At 45.0% G+C, this 16,488-nt stretch overlaps 1 long non-coding RNA gene and 1 pseudogene across 1 annotated transcript; one reads left to right on the top strand and one right to left on the bottom strand.

Moving 5' to 3' along the window:
* Positions 1-3,311: 3,311 nt before the first annotated feature.
* Positions 3,312-4,574, top strand: LOC149302052 (olfactory receptor 6N1-like; annotated as a pseudogene).
* A 979-nt stretch (positions 4,575-5,553) lies between these two features.
* LOC149302051 (uncharacterized) lies at positions 5,554-12,816 on the bottom strand. The gene is made up of 2 exons (XR_016272155.1): positions 12,639-12,816; positions 5,554-9,887 (listed from the first exon to the last, which is right to left on the bottom strand). It is a non-coding gene; the product is annotated as an uncharacterized LOC149302051 (long non-coding RNA).
* Between the last annotated feature and the right edge of the window lie 3,672 nt (positions 12,817-16,488).

The following is a 16,488-nucleotide window of genomic DNA, read 5'->3' as shown; positions in this document are numbered from 1 at the left end:
TGATTTTTCCGGGATGTTAAAGGGATAAACTTCATGTGATAAACTCCATTGTGTATCAGCCTGTCCTGTGTGCCATCCATATGCCTTTGGGAAGCCCACATAAGCAAGATGTAAGGTCAAGAGATCCCTTGTCTGCTTTTCCTTCCCTACAACTGAGTTCAATGCGCCAAATGTAGGGGTTCTGCTCCTGAGTTCTGTGATAGGAAGAGTCCTGCTGAATCCAGCCAAAGATTTGTCAAAAGGCTAGTCCAGGAAGCCCCAACCCCAGACAAGAAGATGGTAGCCTTCTCCATGGTGGGGTTCAGGCTTCTTAGTTACGTGTCTTACCCTTCTTCCTCCAAAACCTTCAGGTTGGTATATATGGTTCTCCCTTATCCATAGGCACAACAAACCTGTGATTTGATTTAGTTAAGAGACAGGACAAAAAGCATGTCCTATGGCTGAGCATGGATTAGAACCTGGGCCACCCATTTGTTAGACAGGCACTCTAGACATTGTGAAGTCAAAGCCTTTCATGGTTGGCATCCACAGTTTTTTGTGGGTTTTTCGGGAGATGTGACCATGTTCTAGAAGAGTTTATTCCTGACATTTCGCCAGCATCTGTGGCTGGCATCTTCAGAGACTGCTGGCATGGAAGAGAGTGGGGTGTGTGTATATATATATATATATATATATATATATATATATATATAGAAAAACATACACTCCTCCCTGCCCAGGGTCACACAGTGTATGTATGTATGTATGTATGTATACACACACACACACACACACACACACACATACACACACACATACCCCACTCTCTTCCATGCCAGCATTATCTTAATATGCCAAAGCCAAAGATGCCAGCAAAACGTCAGGGATAAACTCTTCTAGAACATGACCACAGAGCCCGAAAACCCACATAAAGCTATGGATGCCAACCATGAAAGCCTTCGATTTCACAAACTAAATGACCATTCAGTGGTTCTTCTCATAAGTAACAATGCATGTCTGCTCCGAAAAAGAGTCAGGTTGCGATCGATGCCCATCCGCTTGGGAGCAAGCCCTATTGAACCCAGTAAGGCAATTCGGAGTAAAGGACTGCTCTGCAAAGCTGCTCTCAGATTAATCTGCCTATTGACTTTTCATGCCGCATTATCCCGCTTGAAGCTTTTTTATGGTGATTACATATTGCTGGTTTTTATTGTTTTCTCCAACGCGCCTCTGTTTGTTTTACTGAACAGCTGTCTTTGGAATAAATGAGCATAAATAAAACAAAGTTTTAAAAGCCACTCTTTTCTCCACTTGAAATATCATTATTTCCTAGTTTATCATATGTCTGAAAGGTTCTTTTTCTTTCCGCCCTTAACCTTGGCTTCTCCAAATCGCTCGAAATTTTAAGGGTTTTTAAAATTATTATTATTTGGGGTCCTTTCTATGAGTTGGTAAATAGAAGCATGTTTTGGCATTGCGGCTTTGTGTTGCGTTCCTTCCTTGTGCATCGGTGACTCTCCGGAAACTCGGATGAATAATTTTTACGCAGCACAATACTTTTCTAAAAAGCATATCTTCTTTTATAACGTTGTTGTTTTCAACAATATCCCTTGATGGAGATTATACACTCTGAGACCCAAGGTAAAGTTTGATGTTTTATTATTGCTATTAAATGGGTGTCAATGCTTCTTGGATGCATAAAACCCAGCCTCTTGGCTTAGAGCCTGGTAATCTACACATTTTATTCTTCATGTCATGCATAAGCCAAGCTTTTGCGGTTGCGTTTCTGAAGGCTTGCATTCGAGGATGGGAAATGTTTTGTCTGGTTTCCATTTTAACGTGAGCTTCCAAAGTTCTATGCTTTGGGACCAATTTTCAAATCAAAACTCATTTGTCATCAAAACTCATTTGGAGAAATTCACATGTCTCCAAATTTGTCAATGGAATTGTTCAGTGTTCGTTTTTTAATGCATGCATAATTATGTACATTATCAAGAGTGTGCACAAACGTGGAGTAACTCGACACTCCAAGTGTATTCAATTATGCTAAAGACGTGGGGAAATGGGTTATATAAGACGAGGCTGTGTGCAAAAATGTATTAGGAGAAATGTACCAATTCATGCGTCTGTGTGTTGTGTGCCTTCAAGTCGTTTCCGACTCATGGCGATCCTAAGGGAAACCTATCATGGGGTTTTCATGGCATGATTTGTTCAGAGGAGGTTTGCCGTTGCCTTCCTTTCAGGCTGAGAGAGTGTGATTTGCCCAAGGTTACCCAATGGGTTGCATGGCTAAGCTGTGAATCGAACCCTGATCTCCAGAGTCATAGTCCAAAGCTCAAACTACTATAGTCTTTTGTGGGGTTTTCAGGCTATGGGACCATGTCCTAGAAGAATTTATTCCGGACGTTTCGCCATATAAACTCTCCTAGAACTTTTTACGGTGAGGACATATTGCCGTTTTTATTGTTTTCTCCATATAAACTCTTCTAGAACATTAAGTGGCGAAAGGTCAGGAATAAACTCTTCTAGAAGATGGCCGCACAGCCCGAAATACCCACAAAAAACCATGGATGCCGGCCACGAAAGCCTTCGACTTCACAGTCAAACTACTATGCTGCCTGCCTCCATTTTATGCGCACATTTTTAAACATCTCAACTAAAGTTCAAAACAAAACAAACTTAATATTGGGGGAGTTCTCAAAGTTCATGATCAACTGAACTCAAAGGCAGAAAAAGGAGACATCGAAGTAGCCGAGAACTGACAGATTTATTCATCCGAATACCCAAGAGAGGCAAAGGAACATAATACGAAAACCAGACCCTCTGGCCACCTTTCTCTTTCCCAGTGAGTTATTCTCTTGTCTTTCTTTCAGAGGTAAATTGTCCATAGAGATTGAAGGAGAGGTGACCGGGGACAATTTGCTGCAAAGGAACAATAAGATAAAGAGTTATGGAGGGAAGGTAGCCACGTTTGCAGCCTTAAAACTAGCAAACGTTATTAGGCACAAACCTTTGTGGATTATAGTCCATTTCATTAGACACCCCAAGCAACAAAAAAGATAAAGCTGCAGAGCGGGTCAGGGTTACTTTTTTGTACCATAGCTTCCAGAATACTGTATTGCACATGGCCCTTAGTCAACCAGAGCAACTTGCCCAAACTTTGGAAAAGTAGTTACAGATTTCTGATTTTCAGCGTGTAAGACCATCTCTCTTGTCTCTGTAAGATCCTTCAAAATGGTTGATGGATGGAGTCTACTTAATCCATGCTTACTTCAGTTTAACGTAGCATGCAGCAACACTTTCTTGTTTGCAACTATGTGCACATCTCTCATATTTCTCTAGGTCAACTTCTAGGGGACATGGAAACCTTCAGTCGTACTACGGTCACCAAGTTCGTCATCATGGGCTTCCCAAAACTTCCACGTCTTCCTTTTCATTGTGCTTCTTCTCATCTACATCTTCACCATCGTTGACAACTTGATTGTCTTCACTGTCATCCGCATAGACCCTCAGCAAGACACGCCCATGTATTTCTTCATCGGTGTCCTTGCCTTCTTGGAGATCTGGTACACCACAGCCGCCATTCCCAAGATGCTCTCCAATTTATGGCTGGTACGTACCAGCGGGAAGAGGTGTGGCGGCGGCGATACTAGGGGCCGGGAGTGTGCAGCAACCGCACGCTCCCAAGCTCTAGTACGGGCGGGCGGCGGCATCATGACACCCTCCTGTGCATATGGGGGCGCCATGATGATGCCGACGCTGCGCAGCATCCAGACGTCACTTTCAGGAAGTGATGTCATATTGTCATGGTGGCACCATTTCTCCTTTTTGGCAGTGTGTCAGTGCCACGCGGTGCGGCTGCTGCAGCACCGACAAGCAGGAAAGGCAGGCAGCACAGAGCTACCCGTCTGTACCGCGCCGTACTCAGTGAGAGAAAGCACATGTCTTTCCATGGCTGCCTCTTGCAAATCTATTTCTTCCATTCCTTGGGGGCCACCGAATGCTACTTGCTCACCGCTATGGCTTATGACCAATACGTTGCCATTTGCAAAACACTCCTCTACCCGGCCATCATGACCACCAAGATATGTGTCAAACTAGCCACCGGTTGTTGCTAGGCCCTGATGCCAAAATCGTCTTGGTTTCTAGGCTTCTGTTCTGCGGCCCCATCCTGTGACTTTCCGCCGCTGCTCTCTTTGGTTTGCACTGATACCTCTGTCAACGTTCTGGTGGGTTTCATTGTCAACGCTTGCAAAATCCTTGCCACCTTCATCCTGATTTTAATGTCTTACATGCAGATCATGAAAGCCATTCTGAAGATCTGCACAGCGGCCGGACGAAAGAAAGCCTTCTCCACCTGCGGCGCACGCCTCATGGTGGTGCTGTTTTTCTTTGGGAGCATCTTGTTCATGTATGTCCAGCCGACAAAAAGCTACTCCTTGGAGTACGGCCGTTGTCTATGCCATCCTGACCCCTTTCCTTAATCCGATTATCTACAGCCTGAGAAACAAAGGAATCAAAGCTGACTTGCAGAGAATGTTTCAGTGGTAGAGATTGCTAGAGAAATAGAAGAACCTGGGGAGGGTGGCAGATAAAGTAGGCAACCAACAGGTCACAGCCAAGATCTTCTGCCGTTTCAGGATTACATTACCAAACCCTAACACACTATATTACCAGGTAGTCTTTGAAACTGTGAGTATCGCTGCTCTTTTTTGGGTTTTGTTGTTGTTGTTTCCAAACTGCCCGTAAGAAGATAAGGTTTGGATAGGGAAGAGGGAAGGTACAGCAAAGAAGGTGGCAATGAAGAAAAAGCCAAGAATAAAAAATTGCCCATGCATGCAGTGTTTTGCAAAGCCTCTCCCCATCTCAAACTTGTTTTTCTCATTATACACACTGTAGGCAGAGATGCTATTTTGCATGTTCTAAATAGGTCACCGATTTTAGATTCTTCTTTATTCAGCATAATTTGGAATTTTTTAAAAAGGGAGAGCGACGCTTCGTTGCACCCTTCAAACAGCTTGTTCTGAAACTGCGTTCATGTTAGGGATGAATCTGGATGGTGCTAACTCTTTAGGCTACAGAGCAATGGATGCAAACTGCAGGAAAAGAGATTCCAGCTCAACATTAGGAGGAACATCCTGACAGTAAGGACTGTTCGACAGTGGAATAAACTCCCTCGGAGATAGTGGAGTCTCCTTCCTTGGAGGTCTTTAAGCAGAGGCTGGATGGCCATGTGTCAATGGGGATGCTTTGATGGAGAGTTCCTGCATGGCAGAATGGGGTTGGACTGGGTGGCCCTTGCGGTCTCTTCCAACTCTATCATTCTATGATTCTATGTTTGTTTGGAGGTTAGATCTCCCAAAAGCACCAGTGGTACAAACTATAGGAACTGCAGTCCAAAACATCCAGAGGCCCCAACTCCTACTGTAACAACACAATGGTATGCATACCAACTCTAAAATAAATTCATTTATTCAAGTCTTACTTCCAGTAAGTAGGTATAGCATAGTAGTCTGATGGTGCTATTTAAAGAAGAAAATGCAATTTTAGAAAAGATTAACAGTGTTTAAAAACAATAAATTCAGCCTTCCGTATCCATGGATTCTTTATCTACGGATTTAACCAACCACAGTTAGATAACACCGTAGATACTCGACTATAAGTCGACCTCATGCATAAGTCCAGGGCAAGTTTGGAGGCCAAAATTATGGATTTTGATATGACCCATCGATAAGTCAAGGGTAAAATGTATGGGCATGTACCAAAAGAACTAAAGGATGAAGCAATTGAAAACAATGCCAAAGTACTTACAAAAGTCCAGTAGACATAACTGTTTGTGTTCATAGTAAAGGCTGGATGGATGAGAGAGAAGAGGGGGCCCAAGGCTTCCAAAATAGATTCCACTCTTGCTTTTCACCAGGGAATAGTTCCCTTTTTTAAATAAGATTTAAAGTACAGTATAGTTGGCCCTTCTTATACACTGAATTTTTTATCCACGGATTCAAGCATCCACGGTTTGAAAATGTTCAAAAAAGTATAAATTTCAAATATCAAACCTTGATTTTGCCATTTTTTATAAGGGACATTTCGTTATATTTAATGGGACTTGAACATCCATGGATTTGGTTATCCACAGGGGATCTTGGAACCAAACCCCAGCGGATAACAAGGGTCTGTTGTACTTACATTGACCCATAGATAAGTCGACTTAGGTTTTTGGGGTCAATTTTGACTAACATTTCTAGACTTATACACAAGTGTATACATGCATCTGAGGAAGCAGGCGGAAGTCTCCAAAAGCCCATGCTGCCAACTTCTTTCTTTCAGTTAAGTCTCAAAGGCGCTACAAGATCTCTCTGCATACCGATTCTACAGACTAACATGGCTATATCTTCGAATGCTACCACTATGAGTCTAGACATTATAAATTCCAAAAAAAACCTTGATTTTGGCATTTTATATAAGGGACGCCATTTTACTACGCCGTCATATTTAATGGGACTTGAGCACCCATGGATTTTGGTATCCACGGGGTTCCCGGAACCAAACCCCAGCGGATACGAAGGATCCAAAATTGTACAATGAAAACATTGCTGCACCCAACCCATCCTTTAAAGACGTTCTGTATTAAAAGCCTATCTGAATAAAAATGTCTTATAGAATCACAAGGAAGGGGCTATTCTGGCCTCACTGGGAATGAAGTTGCAGAATCTGGGGGTTGCCACCAAGAAGGTCCTCTCTCGCGTCCCCACCAACCATGCTTGCAATAGTGATGGGGCTGAAAGAAGGGCCTCTCCTGGTGATTTCAGAGCCTGGGCCGCTCATATAGGAGGATTCAGTCTGCAAAAAAGCCTGTATCAAGTAGGGCTTTATAGGTCATCATCAGCCCTTTGAATTGGGACCAGAAACAAACTGGTGGCCAATGTGTCGTCTCAGTAACCTGCCCCAGTTAACAGTCTGGCCGCAGCTCTTTGGCAAAGTTCAGCGGCGGTTAATCCTAGCCAAGAGGGTATAAGACTGCAGCTCCAATTAACGGAACAGATTTCTTTTGTTAGCCGTTTCCCATTTATTTTATCAAATTATATTTCACATCAAATAGTCCTTTCCAGCCTTTCATGTCTCATAAGAATTCCGGGGCCTATTTTTAGCAAAGGCTGCTCAGAATCATTGTTTTGATGAATTTATCCATTTCAGCACAATGCAAGGCGGGAATTAAATCGCATCCGAATAGCAGATGCTGTTTTCCAGTCGTAAAACCCATACCATTGTGGCGGCATCCAAAAGGCTTTGCGATGGTTAAATCAATGACGTCTTGACAGTCGTCCGCCAAGTCAAAGCTCAACTTCCAGTTTTAAGCTCTGAGTAGCAATTTGGAAGAATTGTTACCAACTCCGTCTGCAGTCCTATACCTGCTTAACATGGGAGGAAACCTCCTTAGAGCCGTAACGCTTGCCTTTGAATAGACATCAATAGGCCTATGCTTGAATTACCTGGTATTACATTTTTGTCAATTAGTAAATAGGAGGAGGAGAAAGAAACTAGAAGCCCTTGACAACTGGACTCTGGGAAAGATATAGCTCAGCCCCATTGACCAGGCATCCCTTGAGCTCTGTCCATGATGTTGATGCTAAGCCAGCCATGCTACTCTTAGATTTGAATATTTTTAAATAAAATATTAGTTGGAGATCCTAACTCATTTTTGTTTTCTCATTTCTGCACACCTTCAGACGCTGCTACTCTCAATATGCTTTGGATTTGTGGTTGCAATAGTCTCTAAGCATTGGCCATGCTGCCTAAGACAGAGGGACATTGCAGTCCAAAACATCTCAAAGACACTAGATTGCTATCCCAGCTATAAGAGACGATCTTCTAAAGGTTTGCCTTTGAGCAGAACATACAGACCGAAGAGTCGTTTTGCTCTGACATTTTTAATATCACATTAGTTTGGGATCCATAATGAAACACATTTACGTGTATTTAAAATGTCCATGGCAGCCTTGTTTGGATCATGTTACTATCACTGGGATCCATATTACATCAACAGAATTGGGCCAACAGCAGATGAAGCTGAGGATGTGTCTACATTTTTAGGTTACCCCAATCTTTAGTGACCACTGGCATGTCTACACACACCGAGACGAGTTCGAATTCCCCTTGGCCCAATAAATCTCAGTATAAATGGACACATGGCCATGGCTGCTCCAGAGTTTTTCCAACTCCCATCATGCCTGTGAATGTACATATTTCTGTACTCCTCCTCCCAGCTTCACACCACATTGCTATGGGATATGTAGTCCATATGCATGCGCAAATATCTGGATTTTCCACTCAAAACCAAGATAAATCCCCACCTTCCCCCCCTCCAGATTAAACTGAAGCAACGAAAAGACCCGTATTCAGCCCGATCGTCCTATACATAATCTGGACTGTGAAAATTAGATGAGACCATTTTATTTGGCCCATGTAGACACACTCTAAGTCTGCTAAACAAAGCCCAGAATCCCCACAATGTCATAGAGAGTTATGTTTGTTTCTGTCTATTATAGTTGGTGACCATAAAAAAGTCAAGTGAGCATGACCTTAGCACCAAGCCTCCACAGATCTCACAAGATTCACTAAAAACTCTGCAAGAAGCCACTTGCTGCTGCTAAAGAAACGAACCATCCGGATATGTGACCAAAGCCCCAGCCTCAATGTCCATGCTGCGGATCAAACAGAAAACGGTCAGGAGTGATATGACTAAGGAGTGATCAAGCCTTCAGGTATTCATGAATGCAATCATTTTCGATGACCCTGAGAGTTATGGGTTAATGACCATCAAGTTGACCAAACAAAGTCCTCTGTGACCCCAGACACAGACGTATATGAACTCCAAGTGAAACAAAAATGTCTGCGACTGCTAACAGGCAGCAATGACATTTGTGAGCATTTTATAAACAAGCAGCTGTGAATGAATCAATAGAAAAGGAGGGGGTTTCACGGCTTCTGTAATGTGAGGTGAGGGGTTGACACAATACAACATGGTTTCCTCTGGGTGTTACCATATGGATGGATGGATGGATGGACGGATGGACGGACGGACGGACGGACGGACGGACAGACGGACGAATGGATGGAGATGAACACAGACAGAAAGATAATTTTCTCACAGAGATGTACATGTACAACATGGTTTCCTCTGAGCGTTACCGGATGGATGGATGGATGGATGGATGGATGGATGGATGGATGGATGGGTGTATGCATGCCCAAAGACTACTGACTGGTTGGGTTACAGGGTGCATCCCTTGAGCTCTTTCCATGAAGTTCATGCCCAAAGATGGTTGGGTTGCAAGGTGCATCCCTTGAGCTCTGTCTATGATATTCATGCCCAAAGACTACTGACTGGTTGGGTTGCAGGGTTCAGGGTACATGGGCATGAAAGATAATAATTGTCCCACAGAGATATATGGACTCTCATTTCCAAATGGAAATGGATAGTGGGAGCAGCTGGCTGAGAAAGGAGACTTCCACATCACTGTTATGGGTGATCGGTCAGTAAGGAAAAGCCACTATTTGTGGATGAGAATCCCAACCCTGGAATAACAGTTCCCTTCAACAAGAACCAGCTACAAAGTTGGAACCGCCAGTGTCTCAAAGCTGTTTGCTGAGCTTGCGGACTTGTCTCTCTCGTGCGTCAAAAGCTATCTTGATGTCCATCAGCTCATTCAGGGACTTGCGCACTGCCTCCATCTCCTGCTCCGCCTGCACATAGTTCTGGGCCAGTTCCCTGTTTTCACGCTGCATCTCCTCCAGGATCACCTTGACATCCATGTTCTGCCGCTGACAGCGGTTCTTGAGCTGCTCAGCTTCAACCAGGAGGGTCTCCACTGTCTTGACCACCGACTCAATCTGGTCCCGGGACATGGCTGCAAAAGCAAACCAAATTTTATTTTGCAATAAGGCATTGGCGATTACAGTTTTAACAAGCGCAGTAGTGCAGCTACAAAAAAGAGAGAAGCAAGGATGAGAAAATAGGATGGGGACTCTAGTGATCCATTCAGCCCAGTGATTCCCAAACTCTGGTCTTCCAAGTGTTTGGACTTCAGGTCCCAGAAGCTTCAGTCATCTTAGCCAATGGTCTGGGATTCTGGGAGCTAAAGTCCAACATACCTGGAAGGCCGAACTTTGGGAATCATTAATCTAGCCCAGCTTTCTCTAGCCTTGCATCCTCCATTTTGGACTACAAGACAGACCATAATGGAAGGTGATGGGAGCTGTGATCCAAAACGCTTGGAGGGCACCACATTGGAGAAGTGTGATTTAAGCCCATCATCCACTGTGGTGGGCAAATGCCACAAACGTCTCATTTTCCGTTCAGCTTGGAGGATGCCCTGGATGAGATATCTCAGCCTTTCTTACCAGGACTTCTCACCCCAGAAGAAACAGCTTTATCTGATTCATCACATTCAAAGAACTCCTCCTTGAGGCAAACACTTCTTAGGAAGCAATGCTTCCCTGTAAAACCCTTCAGATATGAATTACTATAGACATATTTTTTGCAGAAGTGTATCCTCTCTTGTACATTTGTGGTGATGCATTTCCTCTTCATCAGCTGCAAGGACCATGAACATAACTGACTGCTCTGGTGGGAAAGGTCCTTATAAAATATATTCTATTGTTTTCTTTTTAACCATCATTCATTTGGGTGCTTTTAATTCTGCATTAAATTATCATTTTAATTTCTGTGTTATATGAATTTTAAAGCTATATGTCATTTAACCTTTGCAACCCACTATGAAACCCAATGGCTGAGCTTGGACAGGTCACACATTCTCAGCCTCAGGGAAGGCAAACCTCCTCTGAACAAACCTTGCCAAGAAAGCCCTATGATGGGGTCACCTTAGGTGACCCTCCATAAGTCATAAATCACATTGAAGACACACAAAGTCATAAATTACCCAAAGACACACAACACTGAAGACACACAACATTGAAGACACACCACTTGAAGACACACAAAGCCATCTTGAGTCCCAGACTGGTAAAAAAGCAGGGCATAGATATAACAACAGCAACAAATAAATATAGGGCACTGTCACATAACAGCCATCAGACGTTCCTGGAAGTCTTCCATGTGAACCCTCCAAATGTTGTTGGACTGCAACTTCCAATGTCCATTACCAAACATTGCCTGCCAAGGGTTGATGGGTATTGCAACTCAATAACAGCTGAAGGGCTAGCAGTTATCCATCCTTCAGGTAAAGGATCAAGAAAGCCAGAATTGTCTCCTGAAACACTTCTCCATGGTCCTCAGGTAGGGAAGGGGTTTTCCTTGACCCTTGTGTCTCAGGGATGGAAGAACGTTGGCTTTCCAGACTACAATTCCCACAGCTGGAATTTCTGGGAACTGAAAGTGTTGGTCCTATTTGATCTGAAGGTGGTGGAGACTGAATGTGGGACCTTCTACAAAGCAGTTCCTCTGCCACACAACCTGAGGTCCCTCTTCTAGGGTCCCTATGTCCACCTTCTAGTATCTCTGGTCCTACCACCAGCAGTAGCTCTCCAGGAACTTGGGCAAAGGAAGACTTTTCATAAGTCCGGGGACCTGATCCTTTTAACTGGAGATGCCAGGGACTGAACTTGGGACCTTCATATGCAAAACAGATGCCATGTTACCAAGCTGTACCTCCTCACTTGAAGTCCATTCAAGTCTTGAGAAGTCAGTAAGGTCCAGTCAGCTCTCCATACCCACAAATTATTTATCCACAGATCCAACTATCCACTTTGGACTGAAACACAGCAGAAGCCAAAGTAAATCTTTTAAGACCTCTCAAGAGTAGATTTCTGTGTGTTTTCAGGCAATGTGGCCATGTTCTAGAAGAGATGCCAGTCTTTGAAGATGCCATCCACAGATGCTGGTGAAACGTCAGGAATAAACTCTTCTAGAGCATCGCCACATTGACTGAAAAACCCACTTTACCTACCAATCCTTCCCAATAACCCACACCGCCCACCCAGCTCACCCGACCAAAGCTGTTTTGAATCCAACCAGCTGTGAGATGGTTTCAGAGAAGGAAGATTTATATAGCCGACCATCCATACCAACAGATTCTGCATCCATGGATCCAACCATCCACAGCTTCACCCCTCAAGGAATTCCAAACAAACCTTGATTTGTGCCATTTTCTGTCAAGGACACCATTTTAAAAAACCATTGTCTATCATGAGACTTAAGTATCCATGAATTTTGGTATCCACAGGGTCCTGGAACCTGTGGAACCAAACCCCAGTAGATACCAAGGGTTCACTTAATGTGTGAAGCTCTATACCTGTCATAAAATCATACATACATAGAGGTCTTAAGCCAGACAAGGTGAGATAAGGATGCCACTGCAACTGGAACAAAGCTCATAAGAAACTACACTTGGTATCTACCAGGGTTTGATTCCACCAATTCCAAGACACGACCTGTAGGTACCAAATGACCTTAAGGGCCATCAAGTTCAACTCTATTGTTCTATGATACAGGTATGCAGCCTTACAGATACAGTGAGCTCTTGGTATCTACCAGGGTTTCGTTCCACCAATTCCAAGACACAACTTCTAGGTACCAAAAACCATGGATTTGGGGGATGCCATCCTGGCTTCTGCTCTCTCTGAGAAAGCCATTCACTTACCAGCAGTGCTGCAGGCGGGCTTGAAGTAACTGTTGAACGAGAAAAACCCTTCCAGCTTTCTTACTCAGATGGCTCAGTGTAAGTAGCTGGCCCCAGATGGGTCTTCCTTGGGTCTTCCTTCCACGCCGTCAACTCAAGGGAAGGACACTTGACGGATCGGCCGGTTCATCGCCGTGTAGTACCCTTGCTTCTGTAGACCTCAATACCAAGAGAGACGTGGAGAGCTAAGCAGAAGGATTAATGCAAGCTAAATCCAGCATGGAGGAGGATTTACTGCCTGCCTCCTGCCAGACTGCCTGCTTTTTTGGCAAGCTGTAGCCTCCGCTTCACATCCAGGTGAGAGAAGTAACAGCAAAACAAAAAACACTGGCCTTCTGGTAGAAAACATGGATCCGTCTCTATCCTGAAAGATACCTAAGAATATGAAGAGGTGTTTAGCCAGACAAGGGAGTATATCACACGGAGCTTTTGGGGGATTTTCCGGCTCAATTCCAACGTGCCTGCGCTTCCAAAGATGCGCATTCACGTCGTAATGTGAATGTGTTATCAAACACCATTGCTTTCTATGGGAGCTCCTTGCGAGGTGCTTCCACAGTGATTCCAAAGTGATGCCTCATTTTGGTAAAACCGGAAAAAAGTAACTTCACAGAATTCGCTTCCAGGCTCACTTCAATTGCACTGTGAATTGATCTGGTGTGGAAAAGCACTCTGATGCCACCCCCCCCCTTGGCCCCTGCATCCTGCTCTGTCATCCCCCTCCTCCTCCTTCATGCCATCTCCTCCTCTCTGCCAACCAGCCAATCTCATCATCCCCTGCATCCTCCTAGACCCCGATCTGCTCCCCTTCTTCACCTTGCCGCCTATCCTATCATCCCCTGCATCCTCCTAGACCCCGATCTGCTCCCCTCCTTCACTCTGCCGCCTGTATCTTATTATCCCCTGCCTTCTCCTAGACCCCGATAAAGGATGACAGCTAAGGAGGGGGCAGGGAAGGAGAGCAGCGTCCAGAGCCCCACTGAGCATGTGCAAGGGTGCCAATTCAAATCATTGAACTCTCAATATATGCTTCAGTGTGGTAATACAATGTGCACTCACTCTGCTTTGCTTGAAACCGCATCATGTGATGTGCTTGGAATAGAACTGACTCTGCTTCCCCCTCAATTCGGAAGGACAGCGGAAAGGCAACCAGGTGTGATAAAACATCACGTTTTAACCTTAATTCGCATTGCTAGACAGGAGTGACTCTGGATCTGGTGTGAAAAAACATCACACTTTGCATTGCTAGAACAGGAGTGACTGCGGATCTGAGCTGCAAATCCCCCACCACTACCACCAAGTGTGATAAGGTCCGCTGTCCTCCTTCCCTGCCCCCTCCTTAGCTGTCATCCTTCATCGGACTAAAGGAGCACTCAAGGGATGATGGGATAGCTTGCTGGGGGTCCCTTGGGCCAGGATCGGGATGCAGGAGCAGTCAGGGGATGATGGGATAGGTTGCTAGGGGTCTCTGGGGCCAGGATTGGGATGCAGGAGAAGGCAGGGGATGGTGGGATAGGTCGCTGGGGGTCCCTGGGGCCAGGATCAGGATGCAAGAGAAGACAGGGGATGATGGGATAGCTTGCTGGGCTTTGCTGGGGCAAGGATCAGGATGCAGAAGACAGGGGATGATGGGATAGTTCGCTGGGGGTTGCTGGGGCTAGGATCGGGATACAGGAGAAGGCAGGGGACCATGGGAATGATGGGATGGGTTGCAGGGTGGCAGAGGGGGTGAGATGGCATGAAGGAGGAGGAGGGGGATGACGGAGCAGGACGCAGGGAGCCAAGGGGGGTGACATCGGAGTGGTTTTCCACACCAGACCAATTCGCAGTGCAATCGAAGGCCCTTATCAAACAGGAGTTTTACCAGCTGAGATCCAGGGTGAGTGCGAATCGGTCAATGCGAATTCACATAGAAACGAATTCTGTGAAGTCACTTTTTTTCCGGTTTTACCAAAATGAGGTGTCACTTTGGAATCACTGCAGAAGCACCTTGCAAGGAGCTCCCATAGAAAGGAATGGTGTCTGATAACACATTCACATTATGACTTGAATGCGCATCGTTGGAAGCGCAGTCACGTCGGAATTGAGCCGGAAATTCTCCAAAAAGCTCCGTGTGATATACTCCACTCTTTCACATATTTAAACTTGGAGATCATGTCACCTCTTAACCTTCTCTTCTCCGGGCTAAACATCCCTAGTTCCCTAAGCATCACAGGGCATGGTTGCCAAACCTTTCGTCATTTTGGTCGGTAAGAGCTGTTTGCCATGCGCCCTCGGAGGATGGCAGAGCCTCCTTTCTTTGGAGGTTTTTAAACAGAGACTAGATAGGCAACTGTCGGGGGTACTTTGTGTATTCCTGCATGGCAAGGGGTTGGACTTGATGGCCTTTGGGGCCTCTTCCAACTCTATAATGCTATGGCACTCTCGCTCGCCTCTCTCCCTCCCTTTCTCTGGAAACAGCTGGACTTTACCATCCTGGCCTTTCAAAGCACCCTTTGCTAATCTTCCTGGCCTAACTTCATCGCTGGTGTCCTGATAATCGCATTATCTACGGCAGTAAAAAGAGGACACACAGAGTCAGGAGAGGGCTGCCCCGAGCATCCACCTTCTCCGTTCTTTCAAGTAATAGCCTTGTCCGTGTAAATTTATACATTTGGAAAATTCAAGCCATTGGTGGCTGCCCCTGGGATGCGCTCGCCACTAAGAGCATGCTTCAGTTTTTGCAGATGGAAAAAGGGGCAGGATAGGATCGGCTGTATACGTTTCCCAGAAGAAAAGGAGAGCATTGCAGCAAAAGGAAGAATCTATCATCGTCCCAGAAGAAGAAGAAATGTGGGACAATCTGAAAATGCAAGAAATTAGATAACATGCATAGACGAACACAGCGTCCATCCAAAAGAGAAAGCAGTGCGAATGCGAATGAACTCATCACATGAGTACATACCCATTGGCTTCTGGATTTTGAATTAGTGTGTTTGCGCATGCGCAGGGAGGACAGGATCCCATGGCTGGCAATAATCCCATGGCACAACTGGAGATGCATTTCATTCTCACGCAAATGCAAATTGACTGAATTTGCAGTGGAAAAGGATATATAAATTCAACATTTTTTTCTGAATTTGACTACTCCTGGGATATTTTGTGATTGCGTTTAGATTGCCTTCCATTTGCGTGCGACGTCATTTGAAAATCTTTTGCACAATTACGTGAAATACCTTGGAGGACCCCAGATTAACCTTGGTTTAACCTTCCAATTTTCCCCATGTGATAAAGTCCTACCTGCTTTTCTATTTTATGCATGATAAGAAAAAGTGATAAAAATATTTAATTTCTTAAAACACTGGATTATTTCCGCAGTGCAAACCAAGCCTTTATCTTGAACATGGAAACGGACGCTTCGAACAGAGATCTGTCTTCAGATGGCCCCTCAAATAAAGCAACGGTCCTTTGCAAAGCTGGTGGCCGTGGCGCATTTTGTCCACCGCACATTCCTAGGCAACAACATACTGATGGTGGTACCCTTGGCTTGCTATGAGGGTAGCTAAGCAGCGGGCCTCTTGTACCAGTTGCGTGGCAACAACAACAAAGGCAGTGGTTGCCCAGTGCCAACAAGGGGATGCCATCCCCAGATTCCCCCCCCCCCCCCCCCCCCCCCACGATTGCTAGGCAATGCAGAGAGTGACATTACGACAATCCTTATGGCAATGCAGAGGTCCTGGAAAAAAAGCACATCTTGGGAGAGTTGCTAAGCAACAAAGATATTTCCCCCAAAGCTGCAAAACTTCTGCAGCCGGTCCAAAAAAAATAAACCAGT

Source organism: Sceloporus occidentalis, unplaced genomic scaffold (genome assembly GCF_023333645.1).
Source record: "Sceloporus occidentalis isolate IW3139 unplaced genomic scaffold, rSceOcc1.0.p SCAF_20, whole genome shotgun sequence".
NCBI lineage: Eukaryota > Metazoa > Chordata > Lepidosauria > Squamata > Phrynosomatidae > Sceloporus > Sceloporus occidentalis.
The sequence above is the reverse complement of the archived record's forward strand: the minus strand, read 5'-3'. Positions and strand labels throughout refer to the sequence as shown.